The sequence below is a fragment of the Manis pentadactyla genome, chromosome 4 (genome assembly GCF_030020395.1).
Source record: "Manis pentadactyla isolate mManPen7 chromosome 4, mManPen7.hap1, whole genome shotgun sequence".
Classification (NCBI taxonomy): Eukaryota; Metazoa; Chordata; class Mammalia; order Pholidota; family Manidae; genus Manis; species Manis pentadactyla.
This window is the reverse complement of record NC_080022.1, coordinates 140,743,681-140,770,141: the sequence shown is the minus strand read 5'-3', so window position 1 is coordinate 140,770,141 and position 26,461 is coordinate 140,743,681. Positions and strand designations below refer to the sequence as shown.

The window sequence follows — 26,461 nt, the reverse complement described above, 5'->3', positions numbered from 1 at the left end:
CTTCCGCATTCTACCACCAGCCCAGCAATGTCAGCCCACTACAGTTTCTTGTACATGCCATGTTCTCAAACCTTTGCAGCTCCTAGGTCATGCTGGCCCCTCCGCCCCTCCTTCCTCCATGGGCCTGCTAATGCTCACTGTTCTTCAAACTTGGCACAGGCTGCAGGGGATTCTCCCCACTTTGGGCTGACCTAGCCCACTCTTCAACATAGCCTCATGAGTGTCAGTTTGCACGTAGCTATTGTTACGTGAGAGACTGAACGGACAGACTGGCAATGCCAACTGCATAGAAAAATAGAACTCTGACCTCCAGTTTGCAGTAACCCTCCCAGAGAACCATCCCATTATCTACAGTAACCAGCCCAAGAAGCCAGCCTGCTTGGGAAGTCAGACATGTAGGAATCAGGGCACCTCTGTACCAAACTAACCCCTGTGACAATCAGCCCCAAATGACCAGGTTTCTCTAATTTTTGTCCCCACTTCCAACTTAGGACCAACTAGAGAGAACCAAATATGCTCCCCTAACCAATGACAGAGGATGTCCTGCTTCTAGTTAGCGAGGTTCCAGCTTCTGCTTGCCAGCAGCCTCCACTCAGGGCACACCTGAAGCCTTCCCTCTTTTTTTAAATTGAAGAATAGTTGATATACAATATTACTTTGGTTTCAGGTATAAAACAGGTGATTTGGCAATTATAAACACTACAAATTGCTCACCACAATAGGTGTAGTTACCATACAAAGATATCACAATATTATTGACTATTCCCGATGCTGTACTTTTCATTGCTATGACTTATTTACTTTATAATTACAAGTTTGTACCTCTTTATCCCCTTCATCTATCTATTTCACCTGTCCCCCACCCCCAACCCTTTTCCCTTTGGCTACCACCAGTCTGTTCTCTGTGTCTATGAGTCTTTCTGTTTTGTTTGTTTTGTTTTTTAGGTTCCACAAATAATTGAAATTATATGGCATTTATCTTTCTCTCTCTGACTCATTTCACTGAGTGTAATACCCTCTAGGTCCACCCATATTGTTGCAAATGGCAGATTTTGTTCCTTTTTATGGCTGAGTAATATTCCATTGTATATAATACCACATCTTCTTTATCCATTCATCTACTGACAAAAACTTAGGTGGTGAAGCCTTTTCTTTTTCTACTATAAAACCTTCCCACTCCTCTGCCTGCCTTTGAGCTTCTGCCAAAATTTAAGTGATAGTGGATGACTCCCTTGGTGTAGCAAGCTCTGAATAAATAGCCTTCACCTGTCCTCCTTTGGTTGGTCTCTATTTAAATAATTTGCATATGTATTACAAATCATTCTAAAACTGACGGCTTAAGATATGGAAGCAACCTAAGTGTCCATCAGTAGATGAACAGATAAAGAAGATGTGGTACATATACAGAATGGAATACTATTCAGCCATAAGAAAGAAACAAATCCTACCATTTGCAACAACATGGATGGAGCTGGAGGATATTATGCTCAGTGAAATAAGCCAGGAGGAGAAAGACAAGTGACAAATGATTTCCCTCATTTGTAGCATATAAAAATGAAGCAAAACTGAAGGAACAAAATAGCAGCAGACTCACAGACTTCAAGAAGGGACTAGCGGTTATCAAAGGGGAAGGGTGTGGGAGGGTGGGTGGGGAGGGAGGGAGAGGGGGATTGAGGGGTATTATGATTAGTACACATGGTGTGTTGGGGGGATCATGAGGAAGACTGTAGCACAGACAAGACAAGTAGTGACTCTGTGGTATCCTACTACACTGATGGACAGTGACTTCCATGGGGTCTTGGGGGGGACTCAATAATAAGGGTGAATGTAGTAACCACATTGTTTTTCATGTGAAACCTTCATAAGAGTGTTTATCAATAATCCTTTAATAAAAAAAGAATGGAAACATGTTAATGAAATAATATAGAATATGAAGCAAAATAAATAAATAAATAAAACTGACAGCTTAACAACAAAACCATTTTGTGACCTCACGGCTCTGTAGAATGGTTCTTTTGTTGGCCTCGGCTGGGGTTTCTCCTGTGATGCCAGTCAGCTGGTGGGCCATCTGCACCAAGGTGCCAGACTTCTGGGCCCATCTCCCTCTCCGTGTGGCCTGCGGCTTCTCTCGGTGTGGTCTCTCCCTGTCGTCTCTCTAGCAGGGTGGGCGGACTTCCTACATGGTGGCTCAGATCTACCCAAACCACAAAAGCAAGGTGCTGGCTTTCTTCAGGCTTGGGGCTGGAGCTGGCACAGCCGTACTTCTACTGCACCCCTGACTTCTTCTACTGCAGCCCACTGGTTAAGTGAAGTCATCATAGGCCAGCCTGGGTCCAAGCAGGAAGGGACCTTCACAAGGACGTGAGAGCAGGAGGCCCAGCGGCCGTCTATGGAGACTGGCTACCACACATCTTCCTTCGCACCAACACCGTTCTTGGTCTCTGGGCCCTCAGAATCTAGCAGGGGGATTGTGCTCAGCAAGGCTTGATGATCCAGTGAATGGAATAGAGGATGGTGGGTCCAACAGATGGGCAGAAAGGCTCCACGCTCGCTTTCCTGCCCCTAGGCCCACATCACAGTGTCACATTCTCATAAACATGGCTCTCTGCTGCTTAACACTCCTCTATTTTTAAACCTCTCAGGCAGTGAGTGGTGCTTAACATTTTTTGAATCAGGGATCCCTTAGGGAATCTCATGAAAGCTGTAGGAGACCCTCTCCCTGGAGAAGTGCGCTTCCGTATAATCACTCACAATTCTGCAGCATATTAAGGACAGCTGCCCTTTACCAAGATCTCTACCATGTGCCAGTGACTGTGGGCAGCATGCACCTCCATTACCTGCAAGGTAGATACTACCCGCAAAGCTCATATATTACTAGCCATTGCACTATACTGTTTCAGGAGGTTCCAGGCTGCTCTGAAGTCTGCCTGCGAACCCCAGATTAAGAGTTCCTTGGCCCCAAAGACCTGCTTCCTGATCTAAGTACCCTTCCTGGCTCCTCCTATAAAATAAGCCACACCCAGCCTGTACTCCCCAGTGGATGTCTGGCTACTCCCAGACCACACCTGTTGCTGCCTTCTGCCTGGCCACCCTGACCCCTCTCACCTCAGTCCCTCCCTTGAAATGCCCTCTCTGCCCTTGATCTTCACCCAAAGGTGAAGGGCTTCTCCTCTCCCGGAGCATTCCCTGATGGTCTGCCCCAGGCCAGCACCTGCTTATTCCTCCTCCTGGGGGACTCTTCATTTCCTGGGGAAGCGCTAGCTTACCAACTTAGTTGAGAGCCGCTTGGGAGCAGAGACCCTACCTCCGTGTGGTTCTCACCTTCCTAGACAAGCACTTGCAGAAACACTAACTGTTCACAGACTCCTGCCAGGCCCATTTCTCTGCTCTCCTTTGGGTTCCTTGATCATCAAGCCCAAAGACTGAATGAGACTCCAGAGTGGACCAGGCCAGAGCGGCGCTGGCTAGAACTGGATGCACCTCCTTCATGCAAAGAACAAGCCAGAGCCCACCCCCACCTGGCCACTCCAGCGGGGCTATCTGGGGTCAGCCGAACTGTTTCTTTCTTGCACTCTCAGGGGACACCATGTTGCATGAAATTTGTGGCTGCTTTGTTTCCTGATAACAATAAGAAAAGACTAAAAAGGATGTACACATACTGATCAGATAGACAGCTTCCATGGGAGCTCACAAGACAAAGGAAACACCAGCTTCTTGACTTTCATGAGATTCTGCTCTCAAAGTGCCCTCTACTCAAACCGGGCCACTGTGCAGCAGTGCCCCACTCCCGGACAAAAGCAGGGAGCAGGGGGTGAGACTGCCAGAGGCCCAAGGGCAAAGGTGACTGACCAGTCCCCCCATCCTGGCCAGCCTGAGGGTTAAGGTTACTGTCCTCCAGGCCCTGGGTCAAGCACTTTGCTGTCGCTACAACCGCATGAGCAAACTCTTTAATAGTAAAATTCATTTTACAGCTGAGGGAACCAAAGCTCAGAGAGGTAAATGACTTACCCAAGACTACTGTTCCAGTCAGGCATCATTAGGTATTCTGAAGACAGTTTAATTAAGAGACAATTGACAAAGGTGTGAGCAGGGCATAGGGAATCCACAGAGTACAAATAACAGCAAGAAATCACCTGTGTCATCACGCCTTGGCTTGAAGTGGAAAGAGAAGGGACTAGAAATCAGAACCCAGAACAGAGAAGCTGTGCGGGGAGGGCCCCCTGACAAGAGCTAAGACCTTCAGTCAGGGTCAGAGCAAGCCTGGAGGGAGGGGGATAAATGCCCAGCAACCACTCTCCTCCCTCCCTCTGGTCACCTGCCAGTGCCTCCCAAGCCTGAAGCCAGAGGACAGGAGCCCACAGGCATTGACAAGCAGGTCAGTCTCCAGGCATGATGCCAGAGAAGGGACAAGACAAATTCCTTAGCACCTTCACCAGCTGAAGTGACATACAGCCATTCAAACTCAGGCTTGCCTGCTTCCAAAGGCCAAGCACTTGGTCCTTCCACTACCATATTGCCATGGAATGGAAGCCAGACAGGCCCAGGGGTGTGCACACAAGTCTGGGGTCCCCCACTGCCATGATTGTTGGCACACCTCCAACCCCAAGCATTTTGGTCTAACCCCTACCTTGCTCACTACACAGTTCTGATCTCAAGGTGGACCTTCTAGTTCTTTGAGATGATATGGTGTGGGAGGTTCAAGGAAGCCGCAGCAGAGGGGAGCTATAGTTTTACAATTAGCCTCTTATTAGCATCTTGGCCTGAAAGGGCCCAAACACCCCCACAGAAATGGGTCTCTCCTACACTGACCGGTTTCCAATGTGGGGTAGAGAAAGGGTTTCAGCAAAGGTGCGGGCTGAGGCTCTGCAGTCCAGGGCATCAGCAGAGTACAGCTCCTTTGGGGGACAAGATTAGGTTGCACCCCTGAGATAGGAGGCTCAGGGTGAGCTACCATTACATCACCTCACCAAACCTATTCCATTTGCAGATTTATTAAATAGAGAGCCAATTCTGACAGTTTATTTCAAGCAGTTCTACCTTGCAGGTGTGCAAAATGTATCTGAGATAAAGAAAACCATTACAGAGAGAGCACAGTCTTCAAAGCCCACCTCTGAGACCATAAAGAAATAAAAACAGTAGCCTGTACAAATGTGCAATTAAGCTTCCAAATACTTGGGAGCCATGAGAAACACCATCCCTGTGGAGAGCAGGTCTTTAAGGCAATTTTCTTGAACTCTATTCAGCACTCATTCAAAATGCCTTTTAAAAATAACATATGATTTTCCTCCCTCTCCAAAGGCTCCCTTGTTCTTTCTCTTGCAGGTAAGAACAAGCCAGCTCTGGAGTGAGAAGTGTTGTCATTCATTTTGATAGGGGATGATGGACTATGGTTCCAGGAAGGTAGATAAACAAGCGAACAGTTTCCCTGCCCACTGGTGCAGGAGTCTTGAGGTGTGGGGTGGTCCAGGGGCTAGGGGCTGGCCCGGGGGTCTTCACCTACTCATTGAAGGCCACAGTTCCAGAAATCAGACTCAGCTCTGAGGAGGTGTCTACCCACAGGTGAGGCTGGGTTTGACAATGAACACTTTCCACAGCTGGAGGTCAGGGTCCCTGTGACAAGCAGGAGGCTTGTTCTGCTGCAAGTCTGCTGAGAATGAAGGATTCCTCTTTCTGCATGAAGTTGAATGAACGACAAAGAGATAGAAAGCAGTGTCAGCACTGCAGAGGGCAGGGGACACATGTTCCAGTCCTGCCACTCAGCAACAGTGAAACTTTGGGCAAGGGGGTTGGCATCCCTGAGCCTCAGTCCCCTGAGCTGTAAAATGAGACACTTCATAGCTGTTGGGAGAATGTGTGGCTTATCTGCAAGAGCACCTAGCAAGTCATATTCACTGAAGCCAGGCAAAAACCATTGCAGCTTGGGCCCAAATCATTGCCCCTGTCCTGGAAAGGACCACTACCCAGTCACCAGGGCAGGGACTGGTGCCACATGCAGAGAAACAGTACAGGCCATGGCTGAAAGCCCAGCTTTTGGGTGAGATTCAGTTTTTAATCTCTGCTAATCATTTAGTGTCTGTGCCCCTTGGCCAAAGCCCTTAGCTTCACTGAACCTCAGTTTCCCCATCCATGAAATGGGAATGCCAATGCTTACTAGCAGATCAAATGAGCTAATCCATGAAAGTGCTTAGCTAATGCCTGGCACAGAGTGAAGTGCTTAATAAGCAGTTATTTTGTTATTATGGCACTCCATATACTAAAATTTAATAACATTGTTTCTTTTTATTTATTTCTGCAGTTACCTTCTATTTATGGCAAGTGATACTGAGTCTCCATTTACAGAAGTGTTATCAAATTCCCTTTTTAAATACATTCATTTAAGCTAAAGTGGGTCAATATTCAGAAGAAAAGAGAAGTGAAAAAAATAGTGCAGGTGGCGCACAGATGGGTGAGACACTGGGAAGGTGTGAGGTAGAGACCGAAGTTCGGGAATCACCAGATAAGAGTCTGTACGTAAAGCCAGAAGCCAGGCCCAGGCCATGCCCAACACCCACCCCATGGCCACCCCAGGGTTGTTCGGAGGCCAACGACCTTGCTGCCCGCCCTTCACCTTCTGGGTCCTCCCTGGGTCCACCATTTTGTCTCAGGCGGAAGTCCCCGGTTCCCATGAGGATGACATTCCCAAATGACTTTCCAAAAACGTGGGCTCCGCAAAAAGCCCCCGAGGCCCCTTGCCTGCCCGCCTGCCTCCCTCGAGGGCCTGGGCCCCGAGAGTGAACCGCGCATCTGAGGCGGAGCTGGCCGGGGACCGCGGGGCGGGAGAGGGGGGTCAGGGGAGCGCGTGGGGTGTGGTCCCTTGGAGGCGGAAAACCAAATGCTATCCTCCTACAACTTCTAAGGAGAGACTTGGAGGAGCCAGGAAATAAAAACAGCATCCTGGCTCTCGCTGCCGAGGTGTTACAACTCAGATCCAGTTGCCCGGCAACCGTGCAGGTGTGTGATAGGGCGAGCGGCGCTCCCAGGCAGCCAACCAGCGCCCGCCGGGCCCGCCCCGGTGGGGTAGGGGCTGCCGCCGCCCGCTCCGCCGCCCGTCTCCTGGCCCCTCCGAAAGGGAGGAGCCGCCTGGCCTCCCGGGGTCCAGGTGTGGGCGGCTGCCAGGCCCTGGCACCCACGCTCTGCCTCCACGGCGCCCTTAGCCGGTATCTTTGGGTTAACGGCTTCGGCGTCAGCAGCCAGGAGCCCCGACCCAGTGCAAGCCGGCCTCCCCCGGGTCCTCGCATCCAGCCCAAAGTCGTCATTTCAGAGAAACCCAAGAATGGGGACGGGTGGCGCCTCCCTCTCTGGGATCTGGGCTCTCCTTTGGCACATAAATACACTTTCTTCTGTCCCCAGAGAAGGTGCTAATCAAGCAGAAGCCTTCAGAGGAAGGATCTGGTGGACTCCGCAATAACCGTCCAAGTGGGAAGCATCCAGGAATATGGGAAGGAGGGCTGGCTTAGAATTAGGCTTAACGTTTGGATTCCAGCTGGTGACTGACTGGAATCACATAACCTCTCAGTTTCCTTATCTGTAAAATGGGAAAAAAAACACACCCACTTCATAGGGCTGCCGTGCAGATTAAGTGGTACACGTAGAACATTTAACGTAATGCTTGGCAAATTCTTAGGCCTCAATCTCAGAAACATAAATAGTCCCTTCCATCGGGTCCTGGAAGCTGTTGCCACCAAGCACAAATCACAGAGTTGGGGGCAGACCCCCACCCAGAGCACATGATGTTCCAATACCCCCATTCCAATAACCTGTGCAGGTGGCCTCTCAGGGAAGGTGGATGGGCTACCGTGCTCACCCCGTGGTGGCCACGCCCAGACAGCAGAAGGCATGGCCCCTGGCTTTGCTGCAACCTGGCCCCAGTAACACCATCCTAAAAAAACGCTGAGTGAGGGGGCTAGTGTTGAGGGCACCCAAGCTTTCAGCTGACTCACCCACCCTCCTCTGGCCCTGCCTTTTCTCTCTCCCCTCAGGTAGCATTCTTCTATCCCCACTTCCATCTTCCACTCTTCACTGCCTTCCACTAGCCCACAGGCAGGCAAGAAGCAGGCAGGCCAGGTGTAAAAGCGCTCCTGCTGGGAGGGATGTGGGGAAGGAAATATGACTGAGGCCAACCCCACCCAGCCCTTGGGGAGGCTCCCGGGGAAGCCTTGATAAACCCCAGGGGCTGAAGACTCGGACTTTGTCCCACACTCCCAGGCCTGGGGGTGCCTCTAAATCCCTGCACTCCCAATCCACTTGGCTCAGATGTGTTTTTTTAAAAAGATGAATTCCATAGAATCCCAGGCAGCCCTTGACATTGATGTTCACGTGGGGTTTTAAAAGCTTCTGCTTTTCAGTGGAAAGCAGCCTATTAACATGTTAACAGTTGTGCTTGACTCTGCTTTGGTGTTTGGGCCTTCCCCCCTGTCTCTTTATAGTTTTCTGTACTTTTCAAATTTTCCACAGATGGCATGCATTACTTTTACAGTAAAAAAATAAATAAATAAACAAAAGCACAAGATTAATTAGTAGGCCTGCTCAGCAACCTGTTTAAATCCTTATCAGAAGTGTAGCAGGGCTTCCCAGGGGGCCCAAACTGGCCCCTGACTCTGGCTCTGGACTGCGTCCTGGAGCCACAATGGGAAGGAAGGGCAGGGAAGCCCTGATGGGGCCAAGTGCTCCAGATGAGACCCTTGGGACCCCACCAGGGAATGGCTCTGGTCACAGTGGGCAGCAAGAGGCCATAAGCTTCCTGGGAGTCACCTGCCCAGGGCACCGGCCAGAAAGTACCCTCTTATATGAGACCTACAAATGAAGCTGACTCCATCTGGTATTTCCCTTTGCTCAGATCTGTCTCTCCAGAGATGTTAGGGAAATGGGCTGGGCAGGGGGTTTGGGGTTGTCCCTCCCTCATCCCTGCCACTGCCTCATCTGCCTATCCTGACCCAGCCCCCCATGAGTCACTGCTCCATTCCAGCTTGGACTGCCTCCAGCCTGATTTGGCTGATGCTGTCCAAGGCATTGCTTGGGAGCTCTGTCCATGTCTCGGCCTTGTCCTGGACATGTCTCACTCTTCTCCTAGGAAGCTCTAGGACCCCAGCAGAATAGGAGACTGACTAGGATGCTAGAGAGTAACAGTAGGGCTGGTTCTTCTAAAACAATAGCAGTAGGTGAGAATTTACAGGTGCTGACCACTGCGGTAGGCACTGTGCTCAGCCCTACATGTGTGATAGCCCTAACTTTCTCAGCATCCCAGCAAGGTAGGTGTTGTTATCCATTCTCTAGACAAACTTGAAGCTCAAAGAGCTTCAGAGGCTGCCACAACACCCACAAGTAGAAAGTGGCTGAGCCAAAGCCACGTCCTCTGTGGTCAGCCTCTTACTCATGACAGCATCTTTCTCACCATGAAATCCTTAGCACAGTGCCTAGCACACAGCAGATACCCGACGAATACAAGTTGAATGAATAAGGTGGGGTAGAATTAGTCCAGGCTTCTATGCCCCCAAACCTCCATCTTCCCATGGACCCGCACAAAGCCTGGGCCTGAGCAGACATGAGGTCTGCTCATCTTAACAGAAACCAAGGGAAGGGGCAGTGCCACCGACACCAGCCCCTCCTGGAAACCCTGCAGGAAACTCTTGCCTCTTCCTGCAGAGGTGGTTGCCAGGGCTCCCCCATATCTCCAGCCTGCTGGGTAGCCCTGTAAGTGGAGCGAAGGGGGTCTGAGCAACTTGCTGACCTGGGGGAACCTGGAGGGAGGTGGCTCAGCAGACGGCAGAGTGAAAGCCAGGGAGGGGCAGCGGCAGACAAGTCGTTGTTTACCTGTCAACTGGGTCTCTGCTGGCAGCTACTTGAGGGCAGGCTGGTTTTCACAGTTTTATTCCAAGCACCCAGCAGAGCAGCAACCAGAGAACTGGGCAATGCCTCTGGGGGCAACAGACCCCAGATGGCCATTTGGTGGGTGAGTTATGCTGGGACCCCATATTCTCCTGAGAACCCTTGTCCAGTAATGACAGTGGAGGCTGACTTACAGTGATGGTAACAGCACCCACAGTTCCTCCCAAGGCCCTATGCCTAATTCTGTGTTTGTGACTTACGCTTTTCATAGAAGAGGGCTCCACAAAATCTAAATCTGACTCAGTAAGTCAAACCCAGAGACTCCCTCCACCTGTAACCAGACCCATACCCTGCTCCTGGCTGTCCTGTGTATGCTGGTTTTCTTGGGGAAGAAAAGCAAAAACCAGACTAGAATGAAAAGGACAAGAGGGGGTCCTGAGGCCAAGGAGTCTCCCAATCACAAGCAGATCTTGATCACAACGAGGCTGTGTATGTATACACCAAGTGGAGGTGGAAGGGGTGGGTCATACCCGCCCGTAATCCTCCACTTACAATATCGCAAAGTCCAAAACAGTCTTTAATCTTTTTGAATGGGGCAGGGGTAGTCTGATGAAAGCCCTGGATGCAAATGAACCCACAGAACAGTGCACATTGTTTCAGGGAGTCATGGATGCCTGAGGCCCATATTGGTTGGCCCCGTAGGAGTCAGAGTCTCAGGTCGGGCCCCTACTGTGGAGGCAGCTCAATGTGACGATGTGCAAAGGTTTACAGTAGGGAGGCTGGGTTCCCTCCCCACTTCTCAGTCTCTTTACTTCCCCACACCTCCTCTGGGCTTTGCATTAGGTGTTCTCTAAAGTGTTTCCAACTGGAGAACTCTGAATATTTCTGTGATTTCCATCTTCTGAAGGCCTGAGCACTGCCCCCAAGCCTTCAGGAGAGAAAAACCCATTATCTGTAACAAGCATTTTTCATACATTCCTCATTTAATTATCTCAACTGTCCTATGGAGCAAATATTCTTTGCTCCATTTTACAGATCAAGAAACCTCTGGGTCAGCATGAGGGGTAAAGGGACTCCCTGAAAGTGCATGGTAAGTGGTGGGGCTCAGGTTCAAACCTGGGTCTGTTGGACTGCATAGCCTGTGCCTTCACTGTGGTCCCTTCCTTCTTCTCACACCCACTGTCAACTCTGCCTTGTAATATGGGTATTTCCCTCCATCTCTTGTACCTCTTGGCCTGAAGCCACCTGCCTCCCACTTTCTGTCCGCAGGCATACTAGTGGCCTGGCAGATAGGAAGTGGAGGATCACGTCCCACAGAGCCCAGCCCCTGCTGGAGTTGCTGCTTCACAGAGGGACAGTTATCCGCTACAGTTGATTACTGGACACTTAGGCATGGAGCAGCATCAACCATGTCTGCATCCCCAGCTTAAAAGCCCAGATTAACTGCCCTGGGCTGGTTCTGTTACACTCAGGGATGTATTTTCTTCTTGGAATTTACAAGCAGTTCCATTTGAGGAATAAACAGCTAGAGATAAAAATTACACTGTCACAGTGCAGGTGTGATAGATGTAGTAAGCAAGCCGTCGTGGTCGCTGAGGAAGTGCACAGCGAACAGAATCCACCAAATGAGGCCTGAATGAGATTTCCCAGCCAGGCGGGGAGAGATGCTGATGGCACCTCAGTTGAAGAAATGGGAAATGTGGAATTTCTGCGATTTACATTTCATCACTAAATCAAAGGGTTCTGGGCAGGCCTCCCAGAGCCAGAGCAAGAGGCTGATTGGCAGGAGACCTCCTCCCGTCGCCCCTAGGCCTCAGGAACCACACCTCCCGGGATAACAGGACAGGCCCCAGCTGAGGCCCCACTTAATTCTGACAACTCTTTCTCCAAGATGCCAGCTGCCTATCTTGCCTCTAATACTACTGCTGAGGGGATCTACGCCTCCTGGGAAGAAAGTCACCTCAGAGAAGGCCTCAGGAAAACGAGGCTGATCTGGGGGCAGAATTATAATACTACTACTAACATTCACTGAGCACTTGCTTGGGACTCTGTACAGGACTCAACAGGGATTATCGTACATGAATCCTCATGACAACCTTGCTAAGTAGGTACTTTTACCTCAGCTGAGGTTCAAAGAGGTTAAGTGACTTGCCCAAAGTCCCTGGAATGGATTGAATGGTGGTCCTCCAAAAGATATGGCCTGTCTAAATCCCTGGAACCTGTGAATGTCACCTTATATGGGAATAGGGTCTTTGCAGATGTAATTAAATTGAGGATCTTGAGATGAGATTCATCCCAGATTACCCAGATGGGACCTAAATTTAATGACAAATGTTCTTGTAAGAAACAGAAGAGAGAATCCTCAAGAAGACAAAGGCAGAGATTGGAGGGATGCCAACCACCACCAGAACTGGGAGCAGCAGGAACGGTGCCTTCTGGGGGAGCATGGCCCTGCCAACACCTGGATTTTGGATTTCTGGCCTCCTGAACTGTGAGAATAAACTTCTGCTGTTTTAATCTCTAAATTTGTGGCAGCTTATTACAGCAGCCCTAGGAAATGAATACAGTCCCACAGCTAACAAATGGCAGAGCCAGGACTTAAAAATGGCAGACCCCAGACTCAGGCTGTGCCCACCAGGGGCACTGCCTTGGTGCCAGTCCTGCCTCCACTGCAGTTGTGCTGTGTGACCTTGAGAAAGTTGCTAGGCCTCAGCCTATGCATCTGCAAAACGAGGGGGCTGGACAAAGTCAGCTGGGGGCCTCCGGGGCTGCACAGCAATGGGAAGGTCAAATGGAGTTCTGAGAAGCAACAGTCAGGGGCGAACAAGAAAAGAGGTTCAGCCAGCCACCTGTAGGCTACAATTTGTTTGGGTTTGTGGCAACCCACAATACACACGATACATTCCCCTCCAGCCCTCCACCCATGTGCTCTGAAAGAGGTGACCCAGGCCTCACCTTCAGGGTGGGCTTGTACCCAGTCAGCACATCCCCCCAGGCCTCCGGGACTGGTTCAGGGTCAAATCTGGGCCGATGACTTCAGGCCCACAACTTTTGTTTGAAGCGTTGGGGGAAGAGAAGCTCTGTCTTTCTGAGGGGAGGGAAGGCAGGAACCCGGAGTCGCTGGAGCCTTCCGAACTTGATGCCAGCCCAGGGGGAGCCATGCCAAGAAGCTGAGAAGAAGCCATCCTGGCGACCCTGTGAGATACAGCTGCACCTGAAGATGAACCTGTTCATTTCATGAGCCTGTAAGATTCCTTTTGTGCTCAGGGTCTTTCATTTGTAACCAGAGACTCCCAAACCTCAGGTCACCAGCCACACCCATTCTAAGGGTCCTCTCAGCCCAAAGGTAGTGTGATTTCAGGGCGAGGATATTCACGGTGTGTGCATTTGTCCACAATGCTTGTGTTGTGAGTTCACAGACACCCATGCACAGCCACGCTTTCCACACAGAATCCCCCCTAACATCTCTGATGAGAGATCGTTAAACCTCCACTGCTTGATGCCTCCCTTAGGAAGCTACTAGTCCACTGGGCATCCAGGCTGAGCCTCACCAAGCCTCCCTGGATTTTTCCAGGTAACACAGTGGAGCCTCTGAGTCCAAGTCCTTTATGCATCTGAACATGGTTCCTCCAGTCTGTTCTTCAGGACAAGCAATTGCACGGTTCCTGCAGGAGTTCCTAACACCACCCAGTTTTTTAGCATCTTCACTACTTCATAGTCCACAACCATTCAACAGGTATTTACTGAGCATTCAGCATGTGCCAGGCACAGGGTGAGAGCTGGGATTCAAAGTAGATAAGTGGACACAAACCCTGTCCCCGTGCAGCTCACAGTCCAGGGACACGCACGACTCATTTCAGCACTAAATAATTAACTGACACGGCCACTCAACCTCTAGATACCACCCTAGTCCCTGTACCACTCTCCTCTGGGCACTGTGGTGTCTCCTAACCTCTGTCTTCTTCCACTCTTCCTCTCTAAAGTCTCTTTATCCCATAGCAATCTGGGTGATCTTCCCAAAATGTGAATCCTTTAAAAATGTAAGCCAGTCCCACTATGATTAGCACACATAATGTGGGTTGGGGGAGCACAGGGAAGGCAGTATCGCCCAGAGAAGACAAGTAGTGACTCTATAGCATCTTACTACACTGATGGACAATGACTGTAATGGGGTATGGGAGGGAACTTGATAATGGGGGGAATCTAGTAACCACAGTTGCCCACATGATTTTATATTACTGATACCAAAATTTAAAAAAAATAACAAAAAAAATGTAAGCCAGTCCCTCCAATGGCTCCCCTCACACTGAGAATAAAATGCAGCGAGCTCATCATGGCCTACCAGGCCCTGTGTGACTGGACCGCCCCCATTCCTGTGCTCCAGGCTCCTGCGGCCCTCCTCCTGCTCATCCTGGAACATGCCAAGCACACTCCCTCTCAGGGGCTGTCATTGGCTATGTCCTCAGCCACCTCCTCTCTATGTCCCCTCCCTCATCTCATCCAGGTCTCTGATCAATGTCACCTCCTCCTGAGGCCTCCTCCAGCACCTTATCCCCAACCACCACCCCTCACTTTCTGTGCTCAGGCTAACGTCCCCAGTCTTCATCAGCCCTGCCATTGTTCTCTTGTCCGTGACCCCCTGAGTGCACACTCCATGAGAACATGTCTCTTCATCACCCAGGTGCCTGGTACCCAGCTGGTGGCATCCAGTGTTTGCTCAGTGAATGAATAAATGTGTACTGGATGCTGTGGGAACATGTAAAGCAGGACTGACATGGGCTGGGGGGCTCAGGACTGCTTCCTGAGGAAGTGTCATTTGAGCTGAGCTCTAAAGGAGAAGGAATCATCCAGGTGAGGGGGATGAGGCAGGGGCAGCATTGTAGGCAGCACAGTCTGCTTATGTGGGACCCTGATGTGGAGGGAGACTGGTGGTGAGGAATAACAATCCATCAGCATGAGGGGTAAGTGGTGTGAGGCGATGTCAGCATGGGGGACAGGGGCTAGCTCGAAGGAGGCCTTGAAAACCCTGTTAAAAACCAGGGCCTCTTCTCTCAGAGTGATGGGGAGCCACTCAAGGGTTTTAGCCATCAAAGTGATAGGAACAGATAGTGTTCCCTAACATCACTTGTCTGCAGTGTGGAGCCTGGAGACAGTAAGAGAAGATAGAGCGCCAGTAAGGAGGCTACTGCAATAGTCCCAGCAAGAGATGTGAGACCCTGGTTTAAGATGGTAGAGGCAGGGAAAATGGAGAGGAGGGGATGAATTTCAGCAAAGTGCAGGCAACAGACTGGATTGGTGGGAGATGACGAGAGACAGGATGACTCAGTGAGTGCTTAGCATAGAGAAAAGCAGGTCCCTCACTGTCCTAGATTTGGACACTTCTATTAATGTGGCCAAAGATTATATATGCCTTTTTTTTTTTTTAGAAGGGACATCAAACTTTCTGACTCACTGTGCTTGCAGGCAAATGCTTCCTCATCATAATAACCGTTATGGGGACAAGAAGTCTCTACTGTGAGCGCTGGAGGAGTACCAGAGCCCGTGGCAAGCCGCTGGACTGCAGCCTCAGGAGAGGTGCCAGGACATCACACACCAGGGAACTGCTGGGGGATTTCATTTTGAGAATGAGCAAGCGGTCATGGGCAAGGCATACATACTGTCTCCTTCCTCCAGGCTAGGGAACTTTTGAGACAAGAAAAGAAAAATAGTAGGAGATATATCACCATGCTACACAACCTACCCCTCTGTTTCTAGAGGCTTCCATGACACCCTCCCTATGTTTTCCTGGACTGCCAGTGCCAGGATGACTTCAGAGACCAGAAAAGGAATCTGCCTCAGTGGAAGCTCCAGCAGCTAGTTTTTGGAAGACGTTAAGTGGAACGCAGCCCAAGTCTTAGCAACCATGCAGAAGCATTTCTTGGATTTTCTCTGCCTCTTAACAACTATGCTGGTGGTACTATTAAAAATGGTCATCATTTGAAACCAATATAATATTTTATATCAAGATAGCTTACAGCTCATCAAAATAACCAACTGCTTCCTGCTTTAATTTCCCCTTCAAAATGCCTGTTAAATGGTTGTCTCGTCCTGCCCATGGCTGAACACATACAACAACAGGCAGTTTACTACCATGCTTAATAGAGAATTTCATCTTTTATATCCCTATTAGCAAGTTCTTGGAATAAAAGCAAACCAGCTAATATTAAAAAAAAAAAAAAAAGGTCATCATGGAGTTTTTGGACTCTACTACAGATGCTCCTCTGAGTCAGAATCTTTCCAGACCTGAGCCTTCCTGTCCATCACACCGTTATTTTGTCCCTCTCTTAACCCTCTGAGTTGTGTTTCCAGGAGGTAAGATGGTGGGCACTGAGGTCACCTTCCTTCCCTGCACACGGAGGTCCCCTACTCCCTCATGACATCAGAGCATGTGGTTTGGACTGTGTGCAGGGAAAGAGTCCCTGTTTGGAATCAGGAACCAACCTGTGTGGGATTTGGATGTCTGACCTTGGCCAATTTGTACCTTGCTTGGTGTAACCAACCGAGTCACAGATTCAACTCGATTCAGCAAACATTTATTGAGCATCTCAGCGCCAACCAATTTCTGCCTGTTCTGTAAATGCAATGAAGCTCAGCCTTCTCTCCAGATTAGTTGTTTGTATTTCAAGGCAAAAAGGTAGGTTTTAAGTACCAGTGAGAGGCAGTAATGGATGCCTTGAGGAGGGATGGGCCTGGGCTGGGGCTGAGAGAGAGGAGCTGAGAAATGGCTTGTGAGTCAGGATGGCAGGACCCGGCTGCAGACAGGAGAGAAAAAGTGAACTGGGAAGCCAGATAAAGCCTTGTTTTCTTTAACCCACCCCCAACATTTGTTTTAATCAAAAAAATAATGCATGCACATGGTAAAAAAGATTTTTCAAAGAACAAAAAACGATACACTATGAAAAGTAAGTCTCCTTTCCTCTCCCAGAACCACAGTTCCCAATATCTTTCTTCAGAGGTATTCCACTGTTAAATTTCTTTTGTGTCTTTCCAGAAAATTTCTATCATGTACAAGTGTATCTATTTTTCTTAAAGCCCAAATGGTAGTTCAGTATATTACCACTGCTTTTTCATTTACTAATACTTCTTGGCATCCATCCCATATTAGCACATACAGAGTCATCCATTCCTGGGAACACAGAATCCCACTGTATGGGGGTGCTGTAATCTTCCCAATTGCTCCCCTACTGATGGACACTTAGGTTGTTTTCAGTTTCCACTATTACAAACAATGATAACATGCCTGCTCCTATATGTGCAGTTCTGCCCACAGGTGCAAAATGCATCAGTAAGATAAATTCCTGGAAGCAGAATTGCTATATTTAGATAGCTCTGACTGGGACTGTGGCTGAGAAGTCCAGCAGGAGCTGTGTCCCCAAGAGAGGAGATGGTGTGTTCAGAGCTTTGAACCAACCACCCTTCCTTGTGCACACAAGGCCCCATTCCCTTCACTGACATGCAGCCACATCAGAGCAAGGGACTCTGCCTTACTCTGCATGTAGGGCAGAGTCCCTCCCTGGATTCAGAGAGAGTCAACCCGTGTGGCTGGGGACCCGGTTAGGGCTAAGAGAATGTACAGGTATCAAAGCTTAACAGGAAAGCATTCAGCATAATGCCTGGCACATAATGAGTGTCCCATCAGCAGGAGCTATTATTGGTATTATTATTGTTATTACTGTCTAGAGGAAGCCGTGTCTTGCCCGTGGCCAGAGCTCCCAGAGTCAGTCTGTCCAAGAGTCCAGTTAATTGAGAGGCATGGAACTGGGAGCCTGCTCAGCATTTGGGGCTGGGTGAGAGCTAAGACAGGCAGTTCCCACTTATCACCACTTGGCATCTAGAACTCTGGGGCCTTTGCCAGTACCTAATAAACACCATACTTCATATCTTGCCATTGTCACCCACGCATCCCCTGACGCCTGCTGATGATGCCTCCCACCGCACACAGTCAGCATTTCGCCCTGGCACGTGACTCCTTTATGACCTGTTTTCTTTTTTAAGAGGTGAATGCAGCCTGAATGATGTCACTATGACAGAATGACACTAAATTTGTGTGTTACTGGGGGTAGGGAGGAGTACAGGGGGTACACCAGAACCTACACACCCAAAAAAAAGAATTAGCCTTGAGTCTGGGGCTAAATAGACCTGAGATGAAATCCCAGCCCTGACATTTACAAGCTCTATGGCCTTCAGAAGTTATTTAACTTCCATGAGCCTTCATTTCGTACCTGCAAAATGGGATAAAAGCTTGTTCTAATAGGATTACTGTGAGGAGTAAGCAAGATAATGGATTATTCATGAATTTTTTTATAGACTGGCCTTATTCCAAAGATGATTTCAGGCAGCTGAGATAATGTATGTAATGTGTCTGGCACATAGTAGCAGCTCAATAAGGCATCAATTCCCTTCCCCTGCCCTTCTGTCAAAGTGGTCACCTTGGCACCCAAGCCCCTCTTTTCAGGCTGCCATCATCACTTGAAAGCATGGTGGAACTTGTGGAAAAACTGGCTCAGTTCTTGAGTCCCAGCTTGTTTTTAACCTAAAAAAATTCACAACAACAAGAGAAACCACATGCTGCAAAATCACTCATCACCGTTCTTCACAATGCACAGCTTCAAATTACTGTTGACCTTTTCCAAAAAAATCAAACCCACCCTCAAAGGTCAAAGACTCACCACACCGAGGAGGCTATCAGGAAGAAAATGCTGTGACATCTGAAGCAGTTTCCAGAGAAGAATTCCTCCCCTGTTTTGAGCTAGCACACCAGACCTGGCATAAGAGAAAGCCCAGGCAGCCCCCAAACTACATGAACTGGCCTGGACCTTGGGACCTTTACTTTCAAAACCTTGCTACAGGAAAATCTACCTTGCAGCTGCCTGGTTCCCCTCTGTGGATCGTATTGCTCAGTCTCTGAGGTAAAAGAGATTTTGCTGCTTCTGAGAAGTGTGCGCTTCAGGGGAGTCATCAACCCTGGGTGTGAGGATAAGGTAGTGAGAGGAAAGCGGTGGGCAGGCGTTTGAGAGGATGGAGTGGCCTTCCTTTATCTTTTATGGGGGTCCTGAGAAAGGAGCCCAGGGACTCTGGGCTGGAGATGGGGTGCCCCAGCGAGCAGCGAGCAGCAGTTCCCCTATGCCCACCCCGACTTTGTTAGAAGGGACCCAGCAACTCCCAGCTGGAGACCCACTTGGTCCCTCCTAGGGCAAAAGCAGGGTCAGCAGGCCCCTGCTCTGAACTTCCTCAGCCTCGCTGCCAAATATTCTCAGGACAGGAAATGCCAACGGGCCCACTCCACACTCTCCCTGCCAGCTTGAGAGCTTATTCCTCCCAAATCCGCAACTAGGAAAAGCCCCCACCCCCTAACTAGAATGCTGCAGGCAGTATGGTCAAGCGAAAAGACCCCAGACTCCACAGCAGCTAGGTCTGTGTTCACACTGCTTGGACAGCACACGTAGGCTCTGCTGCCTCACCCCCAAGCCTCCCTCGCCTTATCTAGGAAAGGGAATAATACCTACTTGGTTGGGGGGTGGCAATCAAGAAGAGAGCTTATAAAGATTAAATGAGATGACATAGGCCCTCCACAGATAGCAGCAAATAAGCCCAAGGCCCTCGGGTACCATCCCTAGATCTGGAGCGCCTGGCTCCTCTGCTCGCCCGGGAAGCCTGGGATCTCATTCTGAGCCCATAGGGAGGGAAGGAGCCACTGAGTCCCCAGCAGCCTACTCAGCTCTCACTGTGTGCCTCAAAGGAGTGGAGGGGAGGAGGCCTCCGCAGGCAGGAGGGCCTAGAGCTGGCTCTGTGAGGACATACTGGCTCACTTTGGCCTCCCCTCCTTCTTTGCCTTGTGGTTTCATCTCAGAAACAGGGAGGCTGACTTGCTGTCGATAGAAGCACCATCTGCTGGAAGGCAGCAGAGCACAATGGTTGTGCCTGGGATTCAGAGCTGAAAATAATACTTCTGTATTTGTATCATCCCTCTCAGATCTTGCTGCAAGATCTTCAAAGATAACCAAGTCCACATCCTCTTGCTAATTGGTTCAAATCAATTGACCTTATAAGTGGGTCTAATGTACAACTGGTAAAAGATGGCCTATATGCCAAGCAACCTGTGCACTTAACTAGCTGTCGCTCAAGCAACTGAACAAGGCACATTAACCCAAATTCCTCAGAGCCCCTTCTCCTGATAGGCTGGAGAGCCAGCGTTTCCTCCGCTGCACTAAAACATTCGCTGGGTCAGCAGGCCTGCTTAAAGGCACTGCATCCAATTAGGAAGTGGTGGTGACACTAGTGTAGATTGCCTGGGGAGGGAGAGTAGATTGCCTGGGGAGGGAGAGCAAGCACTCAGCCTGTGACAAAAGTTCTTGGGCCCTGCCCCGCCCCGGCTCAGGCTGCCTGGTGGGAGAAGGGGCTGCGACCCCAGCCTTGGCAGAGGACGGTGCCTTTCCTGACCCTCTCACGATCTGGCTTCCATTGCCATTTGAGCTGTTTCCTCACTCAGCCTTTCCCCAGAAAAGCTCGGGTCTGTCTCACTGAACCTGTCTCCAAGGTTGGGTCACTCCTGCTTTCCAAGTAGGAGCCCATCTCTTATTGTCACCAGTGTCTGAAATGGTTTGGAAGCTGGTAAAGATAATAAGGCACCAGGAGGCGACCTAGAAATCCTAGTCAGGCTGGGGGTGGAGAGCAGCCTCCCCACCGCCCCTCACACCCCAGCACCCCCTGTGGAGGCTGGCTGCTGGCCTTGAGTGCCTCAGCCCCCCAGAGCGGGAGGCCAGCCACCCCTAACCTGCCTCCGCTCTATTAATAGATCTCAGCTGAGATCCTCCTGAGCCGGCTCCTTGGGGTTTGATCCTTGCTGCTTTGCCTTATCAGCCTTGCTTTTCACAAGCACTTAAATTCATGAGAAAAGGGGAAAAGTGAAATCAGATAGAAATGCAGGTCTGTTTGCTGTTTTCTCCAATGAAATGGTTCTGGGTAAACAGCAGACGCCTTTGATGAAATCCCAGCAGGCTTAAACAATAAAGCTGGTTACAAACTCAATCTGGTGGAGATATCAGATCTGAAATTGTTTCAAAAAACATGTCAACATTTTCTAATGCTCCTAAAAAAATTCCTGGGCTGTCCACTGTGGAGCCTGTTGGGGAGATAAGACAGGGGCACCCCCGAGTCTTAGCCTCTTGCCTAGACCCTATGGGTGGGACTTGGTGAGCCAGGAGTTCCAGAGCCCAGGAGCAAGCTGCTTCGGTTGCGGGGGGCCCTGTCAATTGTAGAAGCCTATATGGCCACTTCACAGTCATTGCCCTGTATAGGCAGGGAACCAGTCTCCCTCTCATAAGCCACTGTACACCCCCACGCCCAGCCTGGCCTCCCTGCCTCCACCCTTAACTCCCCACCTTCTGTTCTCCATACTGCAGCCAGTGGAAGCTTTTAAAAATATAAATAGGATTGTGCCATTCCTTTGCCTAAAACCCCTAATGCCATCACACTACAGTTAGACCTGAACTACTCCAGTGTTCTACAAAGCCCTATGGGATCTGCCACTACTTCTCCCCTACTCATGACACTTCAGCCTCCCAGGCCTTCTTTCTAGTCCTGGGAAACCAATCCCTTTCCTGCCTCCGGGCCTTTGCACTTGCCCTAAACCGCCTGGAATGCTTTTGCCCTAACCCATTGTCATGGTTCAGCTCCCTGACCACCCTAGCTAGCGCTGCTGGTCTCCCCAGCCATGCACAGTATCACATTACATTGTATTCTCTACACTAAATTCAACCACTGTCTGAATTCACCTTTTGCATTTCCTTACTGTTTCCTCCTTTGGAATGTAAGCTCTGCAAGCCCAGATTTGTCTCCTTGCTGGCAGCCTATGACTGGCACATATAGGAGGTGCTCAGTAATCTTTCCTGCACGCATGAGTGAACAGCAAGGGTGTCATTACCCCTTTAGGTATCCCCTGGGAGTCCTATAGTATTTTGCCAGCCTCTCTATTGGCCTCCCTGGCTGCCCCTGCCTCACCCAGGCCTCACCCAAGGCCCCTTGCAGGCTTGGGGCCATCAGGCCTTGGAGGTCAGGTCTAGCCTGGGAGCAGGAGTTCAGGCACCAGAGCGGACTGAGCTATCCCCAGACTTTCACTGCTGTCTCCCCAGGGCTGCCTCTTCTGCCTCCCCCCACCCACCAGCTCACCCAAGACCTCTAAGATGGGGTGGGCAGGGGCCAGGCAGTGGGGAGTGGGTCCCTGCCCTCCCCAAAGGCCTTCTTGGAAAAGCGCGGGTGCTCGTCTGTCTGCTCGGGCCTCCTGGGTCTGGGGCAGAGAGCAGGGCGGTGGACCGCGATGCCACCCGAGGGCACAGCCCCCCAGCCCCCCACTCTGTCCGGGCGCGATCGATCCCTGCTGCCCTGGCCTCATTACCGAGGAGAGTTGCTGGGGCTGGCAAAGGAGCCAGACGGCTGCGGAGGGGGCAGGGAGGCCTCCTTGGCTCCCTGGCCCGGATTAAATATTTACTATGTTTTGTTTGGCCTTTGGGGGAGGGGCGGGAGGGCTGTCTCATCGATCTGGAGCTGCCAGCCAGACCGGACGGGGCTCAGGGGCGAGGACAGGGCCCAGGCCGGGTGCCCCCCAGCCTCCCCGCGGCGGGCCGGCCGAGAGCGCCCCCGGCCCCGACCCCTCCCTGGGCGGGGCTGCTCGCTGGCGAGCCGGGGCGGCGCTGACAGATCTGGGCTGCAGCGCTGCCGCCTTGCGGGGAGCCGCTGCCCGCCCTGGAACCGATTCCCACCTCGCGAGGGCCAAGGCTGAGCAGGAGACTGCGGGCGACGCCAAGGCCGCGCGCCTCGGGCCCGCGCCCTCTGCTCTTCCCAACCGTCGGGCCCGCCGCTGCCTCGGGAACCCGACCCCAGCCCGGCTCTGCTGAGCTGCATCACCGGTGCCATCGCTGATCCCAACAGCAGGCCCGAGGGCTTCACTTTCCCACTTAACAGATGTGAAATCACGCCAGGGAAGGGTAGATGCGGGGTGATGGGGCCCCCAGGCCCATCCCCAAAGCCCAGGTGCTTCTCACGTGGCCGCTTCTGCCTAAGACAGTGGAACGCCCAAGTCTTGGGGAACTTCCACCCCCCCCTTACCCCTCCCCCGCCCCCGGCCAGGGGCCCTGCCCAGCAGGAGAGGGAACAGTGAATGGTCTCTGCTGATCGCGACCCGAGGGTGGGACTCTGGGAGTGCTCTGAAAGACCTGCGCGGTAGTGGGCAGGCGAACGCTCCTTGGCAGCCAGATAGGGCCCTGGCGTCCCTTTACAGGGGCAAATACGCAATTCCCAGTTTTCCACTTAACAGGCAGACAGGACCCCTGCCCTCACCGAGCACACGGTCGGCTAGCCACAGGACAAGAGGCGCCATCCCCTTCAGTCCCACTAGCACCTACACTGTGACACACACACGCATGCACACAGTGCTCTCTCCAAGAGACCCGTTACATGGAGGTGCATCACCCTAAAGAGCTAGTCACAGTACAACCTACACATGGAGATACAACTTTTGTTCTGCTGACTCTATCTCTGCATATATGTACTTATGCCACAGACATGCACACATCAACTAAGGAGGGCCTGCCCCACCGCCACGGGTGCCCACTCACATAAACATGCACACACACACACATACACACACCTCCCCTCCCTATACATGCATGTGTATATGCTGGCATCCACACACAAAGAACACCCATGTCCCTCTCCATGCATGTTGTGTGCACACACAGAGCTGACCATCCCCTCATCCCATCCTTGCACCCACATGCACGGGAGTGTCCACCCCACCCCTATACATGTGTGTCCACACACATACACACACACACACACACACACACACACACACACACACACACACACACACACACACACACACACACACACACAGAGAGAGGCGCGCGTGCGCACACTGACTACAGGCGACTGGGAAGAGCTGCAGCCTCCAGCCCTGCTCCTATTTAAAGAGTAGCATTGCTGGAAAAGGAACAAAAGCAAAGCCGGCCTATAAATAGCAGCCTCCCTCCCTGCTTTCCCTGCCCTCTGGCCTCTAGGCCTTGCATCTTATCTCCCCACTCTGGCCTGAGCAGCCAGGGCAGGGCTGTTCCTCGGGGCCAGGGACAGAGCCCTGTGGCCAAACACTGGCCACAGGAGCAGACCAGGGACTCTGGGCGTGATTGGCTCAGGGGCACAGGGGCTCTCATCTGCAACTAAGCCTGTGTGCATGTGCCCAGCTCAGAGGGAGGCCCACTTGGACTAGGGCTGCTGCCTCAGCAGAACTGCAAAGGCTGGCAGCTGCTGGGGGTGGGAGTGGGAGTGTGGGGAGGCTGGTCCACCAGGCAGCAGCCATGGCTGCCCAAGGCACTGCCTTCTGGCCAGGCCTGCCCTGGGCTGGTTCCTGGGCCTGGGGCTGGGGATACTGGGTGCTCTGTCAGGAAGCCTCATGAGATGGAAGAAAGGGTATCGGGAGAGGGAATGAGGGAGAGGCTACAAGTCCCACTTTGAATTCCAGTTGTATCCACCAGTCTGGGGCAAGGCCCGAAGCACACCACCCAGCCTCACATTCAGCCCTCTTTTCACCAGGTACTGAGAATGCTGCAAGAAAAACAGGTGAGCTTAGCAGGTGCTTGGGAACTCTGGAGGGCCATGGAATGGGGAGATTACAGACTGCCCTCTGTGCCTGAGAAGAACTGGAATGAAACAACAGTAATGTTTCACTGATTGTATTTACTGTGTGCTAGGCACTGAGTTATTTTTTGTCTAATTTGACCCTGTGTGAGATAGGTAGTTTATATTCCCATTTTATAGATGGAGAAACTGAGGCTCAGGTCGCTTGCTCCAAAGTCACACAGGTCCCTATAACACAAAGACAGGTCGCAAAGCCAAGCTGGGACTGTCTGGGACCAAAGCCCTCTTTCCTATATCCTGTTCTCTGGGGGACTGGCGGACTCTGCTTCTCAGGTTAGCAGCTCCTCAGGGGCCAGTGGAGGGCTGCGCCGCCTCCCCAGGCTAGCCCAGGACTGGAACTGGATGGGCTGCAAGGGAGGGAGGATGGCGTGGGCCTCCATTCCTGAGGGACCCACAGAGGCCTTGGTGTAGCAGCACCCCCACCCAGCCTGTCCCTGGCTCCCCTGAGGGGCCTCTATCTGCCTACCCTGGGGAAGGGGAAGGGAGGGGATGGGAGAGGCTCAGACAGACCTACTTTTCAAGGCTTTAATCCTTTTTGCTTAAAGGATTTTTTTTTTTGCTTGGGGAAGACTTGGTCTGATCAGAGGAGAGACGCAAGGAGCTGACAAGCTGCGGAGGATGGGGTGGGGGTGAAGAGAAAGAAATACATATTTATTACCTTCAATTATTAAAAAATAGATAGTACCAGATCTTAGGTCCTGGCAGACGCTGCAGCAGCATTTATGCAAGGAGTATTTTCTTTTCTTTCCTTTTTCTTTCCTTTCTCTCTCTCTCTCTCTCTCTTTTTTAAGTTAATTACTGTTGAGCATGTAATGTGGCTAGCTTGTTAGTAAAATCACCCTGGCCAGTTCCCAGTGGGTGGAGGTGCCAGGGAGGAGAAAGGCTAGAGCAGGAAGCTCCACACTCCAGGCCCAGGGAGGAGCCCACACCTCACCTCACCGAGGAGAGGGGCTGGGGTGGGCAGGGCAGGGCCAGCCTGCATCTTCAGCTGTTCCCCCCGCCCCACTGCTCTCCCAGGGCAAACCTTCCGTCATAACCCATGTTGCTGCTCTTTCCAAGGGAGTGGTGAGAGGGAAATCGATTCTAGCTTCCATCATAGAGGAGTGACAGCTCTTTCCCCAGGCTTCTGAGGCTTCACCCAGGGGCACTGCCAGCTCCCTGGATACACCCTTCTCCCAGGATTTTATCAGCCTGCTGAAAAGGGTCAAGTCCTCAGCCTGGTGCAAAAATGCTGAAGCATTCTGCAAGGGCCCTGAGGGCTGACCCCACAGGCAGGCAACAGCGCAGTCTCCTCTTGTGGATCCTGTAACAGGGTCAGGCGGGGCCTAGATACAGAAGAGAGGGATCTACAGTGAGGAAAAAGGCTGGGGAGGCAGGCCACTGAGTTTATTTTGGTACTCAAAGTCCCCACAGATCCTGGCACACAGTAGGTCTCAGTATGTGGTGCTGAATAATAGATAAGGACGATGAGGACAAACAGTAGAAATGTCTCACCGAGGCCTTGCTACATGCCGATAAGGCACTTTATACCCATTTTTTCACAAATTCTCAGAACCCCAAGAGGTAGGTGGCATTAGCCCCCACTTTTCAGATGATGAAACTGAGGCCCAAAGAATTAAAAGCATTTGCCTGAGGTCAGGCAGCTGGGAAGTGGCAAAGAAGGGCCCTGATTCCTTCCTGTCTGGCCCCACAGCCTTGCTCTGGTTGCTTGGCTCGATACACAGAGGCAGCCAGAAAACCCAAGCAGACCAGAACTGAATTCAAGAAGAACTAGGCAAGAAGCAGTAACCACCTCACAGGTTAAGAGACCGAGGCACTGGGCTGGGGTTGGGTTCTCCTTTCTGATCAGGGAGACCTGTTTTGGAGA

At 51.3% G+C, this 26,461-nt stretch overlaps 1 protein-coding gene across 1 annotated transcript in view; it reads right to left on the bottom strand.

The window, feature by feature from the left end:
* Positions 1 to 26,461, bottom strand: part of RTN4RL1 (reticulon 4 receptor like 1) — a 63,494-nt gene that overhangs the window by 24,168 nt on the left and 12,865 nt on the right. The window lies entirely within an intron of this gene.